We start from the raw sequence: 18814 nt of genomic DNA on the forward strand, positions 1-18814 counted from the left end.
ATAATTTCTGTCTATCTGACTCTCTGTCTGCCTGACTCTCTGTCTGCCTGACTCTCTGTCTGTCTGACTCTATGTCCGTCTGACTCTCTGTCTGCCTGACTCTCTTTCCATCTGGCTTACCGTCTGCCTGTCTCTCTGTCTGACTCTTTGTCTATATGACACTCAGTCTGCCTGACTCTGTCTGACTCTCTGTCTGCCTGACTCTCTGTCCGTCTTGCTCTCTGTCTGTCTGCCTGGCTCTCTGCCTGTCTGACTCACTGTCTGCCTGATGCTCTGTCTGTCTGACTCTCAGTCTGTTTGACTCTCTGTTTGTATAATCTCTGGCTGTCTGACTCTCTGTCTGCCTGACTCTCTGTCTGTCAGACTCTCTGTTTGTCTGACTCTCTGTCTGCCTGACTCTCTTTCCATTAGGCTAACCGTCTGCCTGTCTCTCTGTCTGTCTGCCTCTCTGTCTGTCTGATTCTCTGTCTGCCTGACTCTCTGTCTGTCTGACTCTCTGTCTGTCTGACTCTCTGTCTGCCTGACTCTCTTTCCATCTGGCTTACCGTCTGCCTGTCTCTCTGTCTGACTATTTGTCTATATGACACTCAGTCTGCCTGACTCTGTCTGTCTAACTCTCTGTCTGTCCGACTCTCTGTCTGTCTGTCTGACTATCTGTCTGCCTGACTCTGTGTCTATCTGACTCTCTGTCTGCCTGACTCTCTGTCTGTCTGATTCTCGGTCTGTTTGACTCTCTGTCTGCCTGACTCTCTGTCTGTCAGACTCTCTGTCTGCCTGACTCTCTGTTTGCCTGACTCTTTGTCCGTCTGACTCTTTGTACACCTGACTCTCTGTCTGTCTTATTCTCTGTCTGTTTGACTCTTTTTCTATCTGGCTCTTTGTCTGTCTTTCTCTCTGTCTATCTGACTCTCCGACTGCCTGACTCTCTGTCCGTCTGACTCTCTGTCTGCCTGACTCTCTTTCCATCTGGCTTACCGTCTGCCTGTCTCTCTGTCTGTCTGACTCTTTGTCTGTATGACACTCAGTTTTTCCCTGACTCTTTGTCTGTCTGATTCTCTGTATGTATGACTCTCTGTCTGTCTGACTCTCTGTCTGCCTAACTCTCTGTTTGTCTGACTCTCTGTCTGTCTGATTCTCGGTCTGTTTGACTCTCTGTCTACCTGACTCTCTGTCTGTAAGACTCTCTGTCTGCCTGACTCTCTGTCTGTCTGACTCTCTGTCTGTCTGACTCTCTGTCTGTCTGACTCTCTGTCTGTCTGACTCTCTGTCTGTCTGACTCTCTGTCTGCCTGACTCTCTTTCTGTCTGACTCTCTGTCTGCCTGACTCTCTGTCTGTCTGACTCTCTGTCTGCCTGACTCTCTTTCTGTCTGACTCTCTGTTTGCCTGACTCTCTTTCTGTCTGTCTGACTCTCTGTCTGCCTGACTGTCTGTCTGTCTGACTCTCTGTCTGACTGACTGTCTGTCTGTCTGATTCTCTGTCTGCCTGACTCTCTGTCTGTCTGACTCTCTGTCTGTCTGAATCTCTGTCTGTCTGAATCTCTGTCTGCCTGACTCTCTGTCTGTCTGACTCTCTGTCCGTCTGACACTCTGTCTGTCTGACACTCTGTCTGTATGACTCTCTGTCTGTATGACTCTCTTTCTATCTGGCTCTCTGTCTTCCAGTCTCTCTAACTGTCTGACTCTCTGTCTGCCTCGCTCCCTATCTGCCTAGCTCTCTTTATGTCTGACCCTCTGTCTGTCTGAATCTCTGCCTTCCCGACTCTCTGTCTGTCTGACTCTGTCTGTCAGACTCTCTTTCTATCTAGCTCTCTGTCTGCCCGACTCTCTGTCTGTCGGACTCTCTGTCTGTCTGTCTCTAGGTCTGTCTGACTCTCTATCTGCCTGACTCTGTGTTCGTCTGACTTTCTGTCTGCCTGACTCTCTGTCTGTGTGACTCTCTGGCTGTATGACTCCCTTTCTGCCTGACTCTCTGTCTGTATGACTCTTTGTCTGTCTGACTCTCGGTCTGTCTGACTCTTTGTCTGTCTGATTCTCTGTCTGTCTGACTCTCTGTCTGTATGACTCTCTGTCTGCCTGACTCTCTGTCTGTCTGACTCTCTGTCTGACTCTCTGTCTGTCTGACTCTCTGTCTGTCTGACTCTCTGTCTGTCTGACTCTATGTCTGCCTGACTCTCTGTCTGTCTGATTCTCGGTCTGTTTCACTCTCTATCTGCCTGACCCTCTGTCTGTCTGACTCTCTGTCTGCCTGACTCTTTGTATGTCTGACTCTCTGTCTTTCTGACTCTCTGTCTGTCTGAATCTCTGTCTGTCTGAATCTCTGTCTGCCTGGCTCTCTGTATGTCTGACTCTCTCTCTGTCTGACTCTCTCTCTGTCTGAGATTCTTTCTATCATGCTCTCTATTTGCCTATCTCTGTCTGTCTGACTCTCAGTGTGTCTGTCTGACTCTCTGTCTGCCTGGATCTAACTCTGTCTGACTCTCTGTCTGCCTCTCTGTCTGTCTGACTCTCTGTCTGCCTGACATTCGGTCTGCCTGACTCTCTGTCTGTCTGACTCTCTGTCTGTTTGACTCTCTGTCTGCCTGACTCTCTGTCTGCCCTACTCTCTGTCTGTTTGACTCTCTGTCTGCCTGACTCTCCTTCTGTCTGTCTGACTCTCTGTCTGTTTGACCCTCTGTCTGCCTGACTCTCCTTCTGTCTGTCTGACTCTCTGTCTGTCTGAATCTCTTTCTGCCTGACTCTCTGTCTGCCTGACTCTCTGTCTGTCTGACACTCTGTATGCCTGACTCTCTGTCTGCCTGACTCTCTGTCTGTCTGAATCTCTGTCTGTCTGAATCTCTGCCTGCCTGACTCTCTGTCTGTCTGACTCTCTGTCTGTCTGACACTCTGTCTGTCTGACACTATGTCTGTATGACTCTCTGTCTGTCTGACTCTCTTTCTATCTGTCTCTCTGTCTTCCTGTCTCTCTAACTGTCTGACTCTCTGTCTGCCTCGCTCCCTATCTGCCTAGCTCTCTTTATGTCTGACTCTCTGTCTGTCTGAATCTCTGCCTTCCCGACTCTCTGTCTGTCTAACCTTGTCCGTCTGACTGTCTTTCCATCTAGCTCTTTGTCTGCCCGACTCTCTGTCTGTCTGACTCTCTGTCTGTCTGTCTCTAGGTCTGTCTGACTCTCTATCTGCCTGACTCTGTGTCCGTCTGACTTTCTGTCTGCCTGACTCTCGGTCTGTCTGACTCTTTGTCTGTCTGACTCTCTGTCTGCCTGACTATCTGTCTGCCTTATTCTCTGTCTGTCTGACTCTCTGTCTGTCTGACAGTCTGTCTGCCTGACTCTCTGTCTGTCTGACTCTCTGTCTGTCTTGCTCTCTGTCTGTCTGCCTGGCTCTCTTCCTGTCTGCATCACTGTCTGCCTGACTCTCTGTCAGTCTAAATCTCTGTCTGCCTAACTCTCTGTCTGTCTGACTCTCTGTATGTCTGACTCTTTGTCTGCCTTGCTGTCCCGTCTGCCTGACTCTCTGTCCGTATGGCCCTCTGTCTGCCTGGCCCTCTGTCCGTCTGAATCTCTGTCAGTCTGACTCTCTGTCTGTCTGACTCTCTGTCATCCTGACTCTCGGTCTGTCTGAATCTCTGTCTGTCTGACTCTCTGTCAGCCTAACTCTCAGTTTGCCTGACTATCTGTCTGTCTGACTCTCTGTCTGCCTGACTCTTTCTGTCTGACTCTCTGTCTGCTTGGCTCTCTGTCTACATGGCTCTCTGTCCGTCTGAATCTTTGTCCGTCTGACTCTCTGTCTGTTTGTCTGACCCCCTGTCTGCGTGATGCTCTGTCTGTCTGATTCTCTGTCTGTTTTAGTCTTTTTCTATCTGGCTCTCTGTTTGCTGGACTCTCTGTTTGCTTGACTCTCTGTGCGTCTGACTCTCTGTACACCTGACTCTCTGTCTGTCTGACTCTCAGTCTGTTTGACTTTTTTTCTATCTGGCTTTTTGTCTGTCTTTCTCTCTGGCTATCTGACTCTCTGTCTGCCTGACTCTCTGTCTGTCTGACTCTCTGTCTGCCTGACGCTCTTTCCATCTGGCTTACCGTCTGCCTGTCTCTCTGTCTGTCTGACTCTTTGTCTGTATGACACTCAGTCTGCCTGACTCTCCGTCTGTCTGACTCTCTGTCTGTCTGACTCTCTGTCTATCTGACTCTCTGTCTGCCTGACTCTCTGTCTTTCTGATTCTCGGTCTGTTTCACTCTCTATCTGCCTGACTCTCTGTCTGCCTGACTCTCTGTCTGCCTGACTCTCTGTCTGTCTGACTCTCTGTCTGTCTGACTCTCTTTCTACTGTCTGACTCTCTGTCTGTCTGACTCTCTGTCTGCCTGACTCTCTGTCTGTCTGACTGACTCTCTGTCTGCCTGACTCTCTGTCTGTCTGACTCTCTGTCTGTCTGAATCTCTGTCTTTCTGAATCTCTGTCTGCCTGGCTCTCAGTATGTCTGACTCTCTCTCTGTCTGACTCTCTCTCTGTCTGAGACTCTTTCTATCATGCTCTCTGTTTGCCTATCTCTGTCTGTCTGACTCTCTGTGTGTCTGTCTGACTCTCTGTCTGCCTGGCTCTAACTCTGTCTGACTCACTGTCTGACTCTCTGTCTGTCTGACTCTTTGTCTGCCTGACACTCTGTCTGCCTGACTCTCTGTTTGTCTGATTCTCTGTCTGTCTGACTCTTTGTCTGTTTGACTCTCTGTCTGCCTGACTCTCTGTCTCTTTGACTCTCTGTCTGCCTGACTCTATGTCTGTCTGACTCTCTGTCTGCCTGACTTTCTGTCTGCCTGGCTCTCTGTCTGCCTGGCTCTCTGTTTGCCCTTCTCTCTGTCTGTCTGAATCTTTGTCTGTCTGATTCTCTGTCTGTCTGACTATCTGTCTGCCTGACTCTATGTCTGTCTGACTCTCTGTCTCTATGACTCTCTGTCTCTATGACTCTCTGTCTGCCTGACTCTCTGTTTGCCTGACGCTCTGTCTGCCTGACTCTCTGCTTGTCTGAATCTCTATCTGTCTGACCCTCTGTCTGCCTGACTCTCTGTCTGTCTGACTCTTTGTCTGCCTGACTCTCTGTCTGTCTGTCTGACACTCTGTCTGTCTGAATCTCTTCCTGTCTGAAAATCTGTCTGCCTGACTCTCTTTCTGCCTGACTCTCTGTCTGCCTGACTCTCTGTCTGTCTGACACTCTGTATGCCTGACTCTCTGTCTGCCTGACTCTCTGTCTGTCTGAATCTCTGTCTGTCTGAATCTCTGCCTGCCTGACTCTCTGTCTGTCTGACTCTCTGTCTGTCTGACACTCTGTCTGTCTGACACTATGTCTGTATGACTCTCTGTCTGTCTGACTCTCTTTCTATCTGTCTCTCTGTCTTCCTGTCTCTCTAACTGTCTGACTCTCTGTCTGCCTCGCTCCCTATCTGCCTAGCTCTCTTTATGTCTGACTCTCTGTCTGTCTGAATCTCTGCCTTCCCGACTCTCTGTCTGTCTAACCTTGTCCGTCTGACTGTCTTTCCATCTAGCTCTTTGTCTGCCCGACTCTCTGTCTGTCTGACTCTCTGTCTGTCTGTCTCTAGGTCTGTCTGACTCTCTATCTGCCTGACTCTGTGTCCGTCTGACTTTCTGTCTGCCTGACTCTCGGTCTGTCTGACTCTTTGTCTGTCTGACTCTCTGTCTGCCTGACTATCTGTCTGCCTTATTCTCTGTCTGTCTGACTCTCTGTCTGTCTGACAGTCTGTCTGCCTGACTCTCTGTCTGTCTGACTCTCTGTCTGTCTTGCTCTCTGTCTGTCTGCCTGGCTCTCTTCCTGTCTGCATCACTGTCTGCCTGACTCTCTGTCAGTCTAAATCTCTGTCTGCCTAACTCTCTGTCTGTCTGACTCTCTGTATGTCTGACTCTTTGTCTGCCTTGCTGTCCCGTCTGCCTGACTCTCTGTCCGTATGGCCCTCTGTCTGCCTGGCCCTCTGTCCGTCTGAATCTCTGTCAGTCTGACTCTCTGTCTGTCTGACTCTCTGTCATCCTGACTCTCGGTCTGTCTGAATCTCTGTCTGTCTGACTCTCTGTCAGCCTAACTCTCAGTTTGCCTGACTATCTGTCTGTCTGACTCTCTGTCTGCCTGACTCTTTCTGTCTGACTCTCTGTCTGCTTGGCTCTCTGTCTACATGGCTCTCTGTCCGTCTGAATCTTTGTCCGTCTGACTCTCTGTCTGTTTGTCTGACCCCCTGTCTGCGTGATGCTCTGTCTGTCTGATTCTCTGTCTGTTTTAGTCTTTTTCTATCTGGCTCTCTGTTTGCTGGACTCTCTGTTTGCTTGACTCTCTGTGCGTCTGACTCTCTGTACACCTGACTCTCTGTCTGTCTGACTCTCAGTCTGTTTGACTTTTTTTCTATCTGGCTTTTTGTCTGTCTTTCTCTCTGGCTATCTGACTCTCTGTCTGCCTGACTCTCTGTCTGTCTGACTCTCTGTCTGCCTGACGCTCTTTCCATCTGGCTTACCGTCTGCCTGTCTCTCTGTCTGTCTGACTCTTTGTCTGTATGACACTCAGTCTGCCTGACTCTCCGTCTGTCTGACTCTCTGTCTGTCTGACTCTCTGTCTATCTGACTCTCTGTCTGCCTGACTCTCTGTCTTTCTGATTCTCGGTCTGTTTCACTCTCTATCTGCCTGACTCTCTGTCTGCCTGACTCTCTGTCTGCCTGACTCTCTGTCTGTCTGACTCTCTGTCTGTCTGACTCTCTTTCTACTGTCTGACTCTCTGTCTGTCTGACTCTCTGTCTGCCTGACTCTCTGTCTGTCTGACTGACTCTCTGTCTGCCTGACTCTCTGTCTGTCTGACTCTCTGTCTGTCTGAATCTCTGTCTTTCTGAATCTCTGTCTGCCTGGCTCTCAGTATGTCTGACTCTCTCTCTGTCTGACTCTCTCTCTGTCTGAGACTCTTTCTATCATGCTCTCTGTTTGCCTATCTCTGTCTGTCTGACTCTCTGTGTGTCTGTCTGACTCTCTGTCTGCCTGGCTCTAACTCTGTCTGACTCACTGTCTGACTCTCTGTCTGTCTGACTCTTTGTCTGCCTGACACTCTGTCTGCCTGACTCTCTGTTTGTCTGATTCTCTGTCTGTCTGACTCTTTGTCTGTTTGACTCTCTGTCTGCCTGACTCTCTGTCTCTTTGACTCTCTGTCTGCCTGACTCTATGTCTGTCTGACTCTCTGTCTGCCTGACTTTCTGTCTGCCTGGCTCTCTGTCTGCCTGGCTCTCTGTTTGCCCTTCTCTCTGTCTGTCTGAATCTTTGTCTGTCTGATTCTCTGTCTGTCTGACTATCTGTCTGCCTGACTCTATGTCTGTCTGACTCTCTGTCTCTATGACTCTCTGTCTCTATGACTCTCTGTCTGCCTGACTCTCTGTTTGCCTGACGCTCTGTCTGCCTGACTCTCTGCTTGTCTGAATCTCTATCTGTCTGACCCTCTGTCTGCCTGACTCTCTGTCTGTCTGACTCTTTGTCTGCCTGACTCTCTGTCTGTCTGTCTGACACTCTGTCTGTCTGAATCTCTTCCTGTCTGAAAATCTGTCTGCCTGACTCTCTGTATGCCTGACTCTCTGTCTGTCTGACTCTCTGTCTGTCTGACACTCTGTCTGTCTGACACTCTGTCTATATGACTCTCTTTCTATCTGGCTCTCTGTCTTCCTGTCTCTCTAACTGTCTGATTCTCTGTCTAGCTCGCTCCCTATCTGCCTAGCTCTCTTTATGTCTGACTCTCTGTCTGTCTGAATCTCTGCCTGCCCGACTCTATGTCTGTCTGACTCTGTCTGTCTGACTCTCTTTCTATCTAACTCTCTGTCTGCCCGACTCTCTGTCTGTCTGACTCTCTGTCTGTCTGTCTTTAGGTCTGTCTGACTCTCTATCTGCCTGACTCTCTGTCTGTCTGGCTCTCTGTCTGTCTGACTCTCTGTCAGTCTGACTCTCCTTCTGTCTGTCTGACTCTATCTGTCTGACTCTCTGTTTGCCTGACTCTCTGTTTGTCTCAATCTCTGTCTGTCTGACTCTCTGTCTGCGTGACTCTCTGTCTGTCTGACTCTCTGTCTGCCTGACTCTCTCTCTGCCTGACTCTCTGTCTGTCTGACTCTCTGTCAGTCTGACTCTCCTTCTGTCTGTCTGACTCTATCTGTCTGACTCTCTGTTTGCCTGACTCTCTGTTTGTCTCAATCTCTGTCTGTCTGACTCTCTGTCTGCGTGACTCTCTGTCTGTCTGACTCTCTGTCTGCCTGACTCTCTCTCTGCCTGACTCTCTGTCTGCCTGACTCTCTGTCTGTCTGACTCTCAGTCTGCCTGACTTTCTGTCTGTCTGACTCTCTGTCTGTCTGACTCTCTGTCTTCCTGACACTCTGTCTGCCTGACTCTCTGTCTCTATGACTCTCTGTCTGTCTGACTTTCTGTCTGCCTGACTCTCTGTCTATCTGACTCTCTGTGTGTCTGACTCTCTTTCTATCTGACTCTCCGTCTGTCTGACTCTCTGTCTCTCTGACTCTCTGTCTCTATGGCTCTCTGTCTGTCTGACTCTCTGTCTGCCTGACTCTCTGTCTGTCTGACTCTCTGTCTTCTTGACTCTCTGTCTGCATGACACTCTATCTGCCTAACTCTCTGTCTGTCTGACTCTCTGTCTGCCTGACTCTCTGTCTGTCTGACTCTCAGTCTGCCTGACTCTCTGTTTGTTTGCCTGTCTGACTCTCTGTCTGCCTGACTCTCTGTCTGTCAGACTCACTGTCTGCCTGACTCTCTGACTCTCTGTCTGTCTGCCTGACTCTATGTCTGTCTGACTCTCTGTCTCTCTGACTCTCTGTCTCTATGACTCTCTGTCTGCCTGACTCTCTGTCTCTTTGACTCTGTCTGCCTGACTCTATGTCTGTCTGACTCTCTGTCTGCCTGACTCTCTGTCTGCCTGGCTCTCTGTCTGCCTGGCTCTCTGTTTGCCCTTCTCTCTGTCTGTCTGAATCTTTGTCTGTCTGATTCTCTGTCTGTCTGACTATCTGTCTGCCTGACTCTATGTCTGTCTGACTCTCTGTCTCTTTGACTCTCTGTCTCTATGACTCTCTGTCTGCCTGACTCTCTGTTTGCCTGACGCTCTGTCTGCCTGACTCTCTGCTTGTCTGAATCTCTATCTGTCTGACTCTCTGTCTGCCTGACTCTCTGTCTGTCTGACTCTCTGTCTGCCTGACTCTCTGTCTGTCTGTCTGACACTCTGTCTGTCTGAATCTCTGCCTGGCTGAAAATCTGTCTGCCTGACTCTCTGTATGCCTGACTCTCTGTTTGTCTGACTATCTGTCTGTCTGACACTCTGTCTGTCTGACACTCTGTCTATATGACTCTCTTTCTATCTGGCTCTCTGTCTTCCTGTCTCCCTAACTGTCTGATTCTCTGTCTAGCTCGCTCCCTATCTGCCTAGCTCTCTTTATGTCTGACTCTCTGTCTGTCTGAATCTCTGCCTGCCCGACTCTATGTCTGTCTGACTCTGCCTGTCTGAATCTCTGTCTGTCTGACTCTCTATCTGCCTGACTCTATGTCTGTCTGACTCTCTGTCCGTCTGACTCTCTGTCTGTCTGACTCTCCTTCTGTCTGTCTGACTCTATCTGTCTGACTCTCTGTTTGCCTGACTCTCTGTTTGTCTCAATCTCTGTCTGTCTGACTCTCTGTCTGCGTGACTCTCTGTCTGTCTGACTCTCTGTCTGTCTGTCTCTAGGTCTGTCTGAGTCTCTATCTGCCTGACTCTCTGTCTGTCTGACTCTCTGTCTGTCTGACTCTCTGTCTGTCTGACTCTCCTTCTGTCTGTCTGACTCTATCTGTCTTACTCTCTGTTTGCCTGACTCTCTGTTTGTCTCAATCTCTGTCTGTCTGACTCCCTGCCGCGTGACTCTCTGTCTGTCTGACTCTCTGTCTGCCTGACTCTCTCTCTGCCTGACTCTCTGTCTGCCTGGCTCTCTGTTTGTCTGACTCTCTGTCTCTATGACTCTCTGTCTGTCTGACTTTCTGTCTCTATGACTCTCTGTCTGTCTGACTTTCTGTCTGCCTGACTCTCTGTCTATCTGACTCTCTGTGTGTCTGACTCTCTTTCTATCTGACTCTCCGTCTGTCTGACTCTCTGTCTCTCTGACTCTCTGTCTCTATGGCTCTCTGTCTGTCTGACTCTCTGTCTGCCTGACTCTCTGTCTGTCTGACTCTCTGTCTTCTTGACTCTCTGTCTGCATGACACTCTATCTGCCTAACTCTCTGTCTGTCTGACTCTTTGTCTGTCTGACTCTCTGTCTGTCTGACTCTCAGTCTGCCTGACTCTCTGTCAGTTTGCCTGTCTGACTCTCTGTCTGCCTGACTCTCTGTCTGTCAGACTCACTGTCTGCCTGACTCTCTGACTCTCTGTCTGTCTGCCTGACTCTATGTCTGTCTGACTCTCCGTCTCTATGACTCTCTGTCTCTATGACTCTCTGTCTGCCTGACGCTCTGTCTGCCTGACTCTCTGTTTGTCTGAATCTCTGTCTGTCTGACTCTCTGTCTGCTTGACTCTCTGTCTGTCTGACTCTCTGTCTGTCATACTCTCTGTCTGTCTGTCTGACTCTCTGTCTGTCTGAATCTCTGCCTGTCTGAAAATCTGTCTGCCTGACTCTCTGTATGCTTGACTCTCTGTCTGTCTGACTCTCTGTCTGTCTGACTCTCTGTCTGTCTGACACTCTGTCTATATGACTCTCTTTCTATCTGGCTCTCTGTCTTCCTGTCTCTCTAACTGTCTGACTCTCTGTCTGCCTCGCTCCCTATCTGCCTAGCTCTCTTTATGTCTGACTCTCTGTCTGTCTGAATCTCTGCCTGCCCGACTCTATGTCTGTCTGACTCTGTCTGTCTGACTCTCTTTCTATCTGACTCTCCGTCTGTCTGACTCTCTGTCTCTCTGACTCTCTGTCTCTATGGCTCTCTGTCTGTCTGACTCTCTGTCTGCCTGACTCTCTGTCTGTCTGACTCTCTGTCTTCTTGACTCTCTGTCTGCATAACATTCTATCTGCCTAACTCTCTGTCTGTCTGACTTTTTGTCTGCCTGACTCTCTGTCTGTCTGACTCTCAGTCTGCCTGACTCTCTGTCTGTTTGCCTGTCTGACTCTCTGTCTGCCTGACTCTCTGTCTGCCTGACTCTCTGTCTCTCTGACTCTCTGTCTGCCTGACTCTCTGTGTGGATGACTCTCTGTCTGCCTGACCCTCTGTCTGCCTGATACTCTGTCTGTCTGACTCTCTGTCTGCCCGACTCTCTGTCTGTCTGAGTCTCTGTCTGCTTGACTCTCTGTCTGTTTGAGTCTCTGTCTGCCTGACTCTCTGTCTGTCTGACTCTCTGTCTGCCTGACTCTCTGTCTGTCTGACTCTCTGTCTGCCTGACTTTCTGTCTTCCTGACACTCTGTCTGCCTGACTCTCTGTCTGACTTATTCTATGTCTGTCCAACTCTCTGTCTGTATGACTCTCTGTCTACCTAACTCTCTGTCTGCCTGACGCTCTGTCTGTCTAGCTCTCTGTCTGCCTGGCTCTCTGTCTTCCCTGCTCTCGGTCTGTCTGATTCTCGGTCTGCCTGACTCTCTGTCTGCCTGACTACCTGTCTGCCTGACTATCTGTCTGTCTAACTCTCCCTCTGTCTGACTATCTGTCTCTATGACTCTCTGTCTGTCTGACTCTCTGTCTGCCTGACTCTCTCTCTGCCTGACTCTCAGTCCATCTGACTCTTTGTCTGTCTGACTCTCTGTCTGCCTGACTCTCTGTCTTCCTGACTCTCTGTCTGTCTGACTCTCAGTCCGCCTGGCTCTCTTTCTTCCCTGCTCTCTGTCTGTCTGATTCTCGATCTGTTTGACTCTCTGTCTGCCTGACTCTCTGTCTGTTTGACTCTCTGTCTCTATGACTCTCTGTGTGTCTGACTTTCTGTCTGCCTGACTCTCTGTCTATCTGACTCTCTGTGTGTCTGACTCTCTTTCTATCTGACTCTCCGTCTGTCTGACTCTCTGTCTCTCTGACTCTCTGTCTCTATGGCTCTCTGTCTGTCTGACTCTCTGTCTGCCTGACTCTCTGTCTGTCTGACTCTCTGTCTTCTTGACTCTCTGTCTGCATGACACTCTATCTGCCTAACTCTCTGTCTGTCTGACTCTCTGTCTGTCTGACTCTCAGTCTGTCTGACTCTCAGTCTGCCTGACTCTCTGTCTGTTTGCCTGTCTGACTCTCTGTCTGCCTGACTCTCTGACTCTCTGTCTGTCTGTCTGACTCTCAGTCTCTATGACTCTCTGTCTCTATGACTCTCTGTCTGCCTGACTCTCTGTTTGCCTGACGCTCTGTCTGCCTGACTCTCTGTTTGCCTTACGCTCTGTCTGCCTGACTCTCTGTTTGCCTGACTCTCTGTCTGTCTGTCTGACTCTCTGTCTGCCTGATTCTCTGTCTGTCTGACTCTCTGTCTGCCTTACTCTCTGTCTGTCTGTCTGACTCTCTGTCTGTCTGAATCTCTGCCTGTCTGAAAATCGGTCTGCCTGACTCTCTGTATGCCTGAGTCTCTGTCTGTCTGACTCTCTGTCTGTCTGACACTCTGTCTGTCTGACACTCTGTCTAAATGACTCTCTTTCTATCTGGCTCTCTGTCTTCCTGTCTCTCTAACTGTCTGACTCTCTGTCTGCCTCGCTCCCTATCTGCCTAGCTCTCTTTATGTCTGACTCTCTGTCTGTCTGAATCTCTGCCTGCCCGACTCTATGTCTGTCTGACTCTGTCTGTCAGACTCTCTTTCTATCTAGCTCTCTGTCTGCCCGACTCTCTGTCTGTCGGACTCTCTGTCTGTCTGTCTCTAGGTCTGTCTGACTCTCTATCTGCCTGACTCTGTGTTCGTCTGACTTTCTGTCTGCCTGACTCTCTGTCTGTGTGACTCTCTGTCTCTATGGCTCTCTGTCTGTCTGACTCTCTGTCTGCCTGACTCTCTGTCTGTCTGACTCTCTGTCTTCTTGACTCTCTGTCTGAATGACACTCTATCTGCCTAACTCTCTGTCTGTCTGACTTTCTGTCTGCCTGACTCTCTGTCTGTCTGACTCTCAGTCTGCCTGACTCTCTGTCTGTTTGCCTGTCTGACTCTCTGTCTGCCTGACTCTCTCTCTGCCTGACTCTCTGTCTCTCTGACTCTCTGTCTGCCTGACTCTCTGTCTTGATGACTCTCTGTCTGCCTGACTCTCTGTCTGCCTGATACTCTGTCTGCCTGACTCTCTGTCTGTCTGACTCTCAGTCTGTCTGACTCTCTGTCTGCCCGACTCTCTGTCTGTCTAAGTCTCTGTCTGCTTGACTCTCTGTCTGTCTGAGTCTCTGTCTGCCTGACTCTCTGTCTGTCTGACTCTCTGTCTGCCTGACTCTCTGTCTGTCTGACTCTCAGTCTGCCTGACTTTCTGTCTTCCTGACACTCTGTCTGCCTGACTCTCTTTCTGTCTGACTCTCTGTCTGCCTGACTCTCTCTCTCCCTGACACTCTGTCTGCCTGACTCTCTTTCTGTCTGACTCTCAGTGTGTGTGGCTCTCTGTCTGCCTGACTCTCTTTCTGTCTGACTCTCTGTCTGCCTGACTCTCTGTCTCCCTGACACTCTGTCTGCCTGACTCTCTTTCTGTATGACTTTCAGTATGTGTGGCTCTCTGTCTGCCTGACTCTCTGTCTGTCTGACACTCTGTCTGCTTGACTCTCTGTCTGTCTGAGTCTCTGTCTACCTGACTCTCTGTCTTTCTGACTCTCTCTGCCTGACTCTCTGTCCGTCTGACTCTCTGTCTGTCTGACTATCTCTCTGCCAAACTCTCTGTCTGCCTGACTCTCTATCTGTCTGCCTGTCTGAATCTCTGTCTGTCTGACTCTCTGTCTGTCTGACTCTCTGTCTGCCTGACTCTCTGTCTGCCTGACTCTTTATCTGCCTGGCTCTCTGTCCGCCTGACTCTCTGTCTGTCTGACTCTTTGTCTGTATGGCTCTCTGTCTGCCTGGCTCTCTGTCTGCCCTGCTCTCTGTCTGTCTGACTCTCTGTCTGCCTGACTCTCTGTCTGTCTGTCTGACTCTCTGTCTGCCTGACTCTCTGTCTGTGTGGCTCTCTGTCTGTCTGACTCTCTGTCTATCTGACTCTCTGTCTGCCTGACTCTCTGTCTGTCTGACTCTCTGTCTGCCTGACTCTCTGTCTGCCTGACTCTCTGTCTGTCAGACTCTCTCTCTGTCTGACTCTCAGTCTGTCTGACTCTCTGTCTGTCTGTCTCTAGGTCTGTCTGACTCTCTATCTGCCTGACTCTCTGTCTGTTTGCCTGTCTGACTCTCTGTCTGCCTGACTCTCTGTCTGCCTGGCTCTCTGTCTGTCTGACCCTCTGTCTGCCTCGCTCCCTGTCTGTCTGATTCTCGATCTGTTGGACTCTCTGTCTGCCTGACTCTGTCTGCCTGACTCTCTGTCTGTCAGACTCTCTCTCTGTCTGACTCTCAGTCTGTCTGACTCTCTGTCTGTCTGTCTCTAGGTCTGTCTGACTCTCTATCTGCCTGACTCTGTGTCCGTCTGACTTTCTGTTAGCCTGACTCTCGGTCTGTCTGACTCTATGTCTGCCTGACTCTCTGTCTGCCGGACTCTCTGTCTGACTTATTCTATGTCTGTCTGACTCTCTGTCTGTATGACTCTCTGGTTTCCTAACTCTCTGTCTGCCTGACGCTCTTTCTGTCTAGCTCTCTGTCTGCCTGGCTCTCTGTCTGCCCTGCTCTCGGTCTGTCTGATTCTCGGTCTGTTTGACTCTCTGTCTGCCTGACTACCTGTCTGCCTGACTATCTGTCTGTCTGACTCTCCCTCTGTCTGACTATCTGTCTCTATGACTCTCTGTCTGTCTGACTCTCTGTCTGCCTGACTCTCTCTCTGCCTGACTCTCAGTCCATCTGACTCTTTGTCTGTCTGACTCTCGGTCTGCCTGGCTCTCTGTCTTCCTGACTCTCTGTCTGTCTGACTCTCAGTCCGCCTGGCTTTCTGTCTTCCCTGCTCTCTGTCTGTATGATTCTCGATCTGTTTGACTCTCTGTCTGCCTGACTCTCTGTCTGCGTCACTCTCTGTCTGTCTGACTCTCTATCTGTCTGACTCTCAGTCTGTTTGACTCTCTGTCTGTCTGTCTCTAGGTCTGTCTGACTCTCTATGTGCCTGACTCTGTGTCCGTCTAACTTTCTGTCTGCCTGACTCTCTGTCTGTCTGACTCTATGTCTGCCTGACTCTCTGTCTGACTTATTCTATGTCTGTCTGACTCTCTGTCTGTATGACTCTCTGTCTACCTAACTCTCTGTCTGCCTGACGCTCTGTCTGTCTAGCTCTCTGTCTGCCTGGCTCTCTGTCTGCCCTGCTCTCGGTCTGTCTGATTCTCGGTCTGTTTGACTCTCTGTCTGTCTGGCTCTCTGTCTGCGTGGCTCTCTGTCTGCCCTGCTCTCGGTCTCTCTGATTCTCGGTCTGTTTGACTCTCTGTCTACCTGACTCTCTGTCTGCCTGACTCTCTGTCTGTCTGACTCTTTGTCTGCCTGACTCTCTGCCTACCTGACTCTCTGTCTGTCTGACTCTCCGTCTGTCTGACTCTCAGTCTGCCTGACTCTCTGTCTGTCTGACTCTCAGTCTGCCTGACTTTCTGTCTGTCTGACTCTCTGTCTGTCTGACTCTCTGTCTTCCTGACACTCTGTCTGCCTGACTCTCTGTCTGTCTGACTCTCTGTCTGCTTGACTCTCTGTCTGTGTGGCTCTCTGTCTGCCTGACTCTCTGTCTGTCTGACTCTCAGTCTTTTTGACTCTCTGTCTGTCTGCCTGTCTGACTCTCTGTCTGCCTTACTCTCTGTCTGCCTGACTCTTTGTCTGTCTGACTCTCTGTCTGCCTCGCTCTCTGTCTGCCTGACTCTCTGTCTGTCTGACTCTCAGTCTGCCTGACTCTCTGTCTGTCTGACTCTCTGTCTGCCTGACACTCTGTCTGCCTGACTCTCTGTCTGTCTGACTCTCTGTCTGCTTGACTCTCTGTCTGTGTGGCTCTCTGTCTGCCTGACTCTCTGTCTGTCTGACTCTCAGTCTTTTTGACTCTCTCTCTGTCTGCCTGTCTGACTCTCTGTCTGCCTGACTCTCTGTCTGTCAGGCTCTCTGTCCGCCTGGCTCTCTGTCTGCCCTGCTCTCTGTGTCTGATTCTCGGTCTGTTTGACTCTCTGTCTGCCTGACTCTCTGTCTGCCTGACTCTCTGTCTGTCTGACTATCAGTCTGCCTGACTCTTTGTCTGTCTGACTCTCTGTCTGTCTGACTCTCAGTCTGTCTGACTCTCTGTCTGTCTGTCTCTAGGTCTGTCTGACTCTCTATCTGCCTAACTCTGTGTCCGTCTAACTTTCTGTCTGCCTGACTCTCGGTGTGTCTGACTCTATGTCTGCCTGACTCTCTGTCTGACGGACTCTCTGTCTGCCTTATTCTCTGTCTGTCTCACTCTCTGTCTTTTTTACTCTCTGTCTGCCTGACTCTCTGTCTGCCTGACTCTCTGTCTGCCTGAATCTCTGTCTGTCTGACTCTCAACCTGCCTGACTCTGTGTCTGTCTGCCTGTCTGACTCTCTGTCTGTATGACTCTCTGTCTGTCTGGCATTCTGTCTGCGTGGCTCTCTGTCTGCCTGACTCTCTGTCTGCCTGACTCTCTGTCTGCCTGACTCTCTGTCTGGATGACTCTCTGCCTTTTTGACTCTCAGTCTGCCTGACTCTCTGTCTGTCTGACTCTCTGTCTGCCTGACTCTCTCTCTGTCTGACTCTCTGTCTGTCTGTCTCACTCTCTGTCTGTTTTACTCTCTGTCTGCCTGACTCTCTGTCTGCCTGACAATCTGTCTGTGTGGCTTTCTGTCTGCCTGACTCTGTCTGTCTGACTCTAAGTCTTTTTGACTCTCTGTCTGTCTGCCTGTCTGACTCTCTGTCTGCCTGACTCTCTGTCTGCCTGACTCTCTGTCTGTCTGGCCCTCTGTCTGCCTGGCTCTCTGTCTGCCCGGCTCTCTGTCTATCTGATTCTCGATCTGGTTGACTCTCTGTCTGCCTGACTCTCTGTCTCCTGACTCTCTGTCCGTCTGACTCTTTGTCTGCCTGACTCTCTGTCTGTCTTACTCTCTGTCTGTTTTACTCTCTGTCTTTCTGACTCTCTGTCTGCCTGACTCTCTGTCTGTGTGGCTCTCTGTTTGCCTGGCTCTTTGTCTGCCCTGCTCCCTCTCCGTCTGACTCTCTGTCTGCTTGACTCTCTTCCTGTCGGACTCTCTGTCTGTCTGATTCTCAGTCTGCCTGACTCTCTGTCTGGCTGCCAGTCTGACTCTCTGTCTGCCTGACTCTTTGTCTGCCTGACTCTCTGTCTGTCTGGCTCTCTGTCTGCCTAGCTCTCTGTCTGCCCGGCTGTCTGTCTGCCTGATTCTCGGTCTGTTTGACTCTCTGTCTGCCTGACTCTCTGTCTGCCTGACTCTCTGTCTGTCTGACTCTTCCTCTGTCTGACTCTCTGTCTGTCTGACTCTCTGTCTGTCTGACTCTCTGTCTGCCTGACTCTCTCTCTGCCTGACTCTCTGTCCGTCTGACTCTCTGTCTGTCTGACTCTCTCTCTGCCTAACTCTCTGTCTGCCTGACTCTGTCTGTCTGGCTGTCTGACTCTCTTTCTGTCTGAATCTCTGTCTGTCTGACTCTCTGTCTGCCTCACTCTCTGTCTGCCTGACTCTCTGTCTGCCTGGCTCTCTGTCCGTCTGACTCTCTGTCCGTCTGACTCTCTGTCTGTTTGGCTCTCTGTCTGCCTGGCTCTCTGTCTGCCCTGCTCTGCCTCTGTCTGACTCTCTGTCTGCCTGACTCTCTGTCTGCCTGACTCTCTGTCTGTCTGGCTCTCTGTCTGCCTGGCTCTCTGTCTGTCCTGCTCTCTGTCTGTCTGATTTTCGGTCTGCCTGACTCTCTGTCTGCCTGACTCTCTGTCTGTCTGACCCTCTGTCTGCCTGACTCTCTCTCTGTCTGACTCTCTGTCTGTCTGTCTGACTCTCTGTCTGCCTGACTCTCTGTCTGCCTGACTCTCTGTCTGTCTGTCTCACTCTCTGTCTGTTTTACTCTCTGTCTGTCTGACTCTCTGTCTGCCTAAGTCTCTGTCTGCATGACTCTCTGTCTGCCTGGCTCTCTATCCGTCTGACTCTCTGTCCGTCTGACTCTCTGTCTGTGTGGCTCTCTGTCTGCCTGGCTCTCTGTCTGCCCTGCTCTCCCTCTGTCTGACTCTCAGTCTGCCTGACTCTCTGGCTGCCTGACTCTCTGTCTGTCTGGCTCTCTGTCTGCCTGGCTCTCTGTCTGTCCTGCTCTCTGTCTGTCTGATTTTTCCTCTGTTTGACTCTCTGTCTGCCTGACTCTCCGTCTGTCTGACTCTCTGTCTGCCTGACTCTCTCTCTGTCTGACTCTCTGTCTGTCTGTCTGACTCTCTGTCTGCCTGACTCTCTGTCTGTCTGTCTGACTCTCTGTCTGTCTGTCTCACTCTCTGTCTGTTTCACTCTCTGTCTGTCTGACTCTCTGTCTGCCTGAGTCTCTGTCTGCATGACTCTCTGTCTGGCTGACTCTCTGTCTGTCTGACTCTCTGTCTGCCTGGCTCTCTGTCTGCCCTGCTCTCTGTCTGTCTGATTCTCGGTCTGTTTGACTCTCTGTCTGCCTGACTCTCTGACTGCCTGACTCTATGTCTGTCTGACTCTTCCTCTGTGTGACTCTCTGTCTGTCTGACTCTCTGTCTGTCTGACTCTCTGTCTGCCTGACTCTATCTCTGCCTAACTCTCTGT

Source organism: Branchiostoma lanceolatum, chromosome 7, assembly GCF_035083965.1.
Source record: "Branchiostoma lanceolatum isolate klBraLanc5 chromosome 7, klBraLanc5.hap2, whole genome shotgun sequence".
NCBI lineage: Eukaryota > Metazoa > Chordata > Leptocardii > Amphioxiformes > Branchiostomatidae > Branchiostoma > Branchiostoma lanceolatum.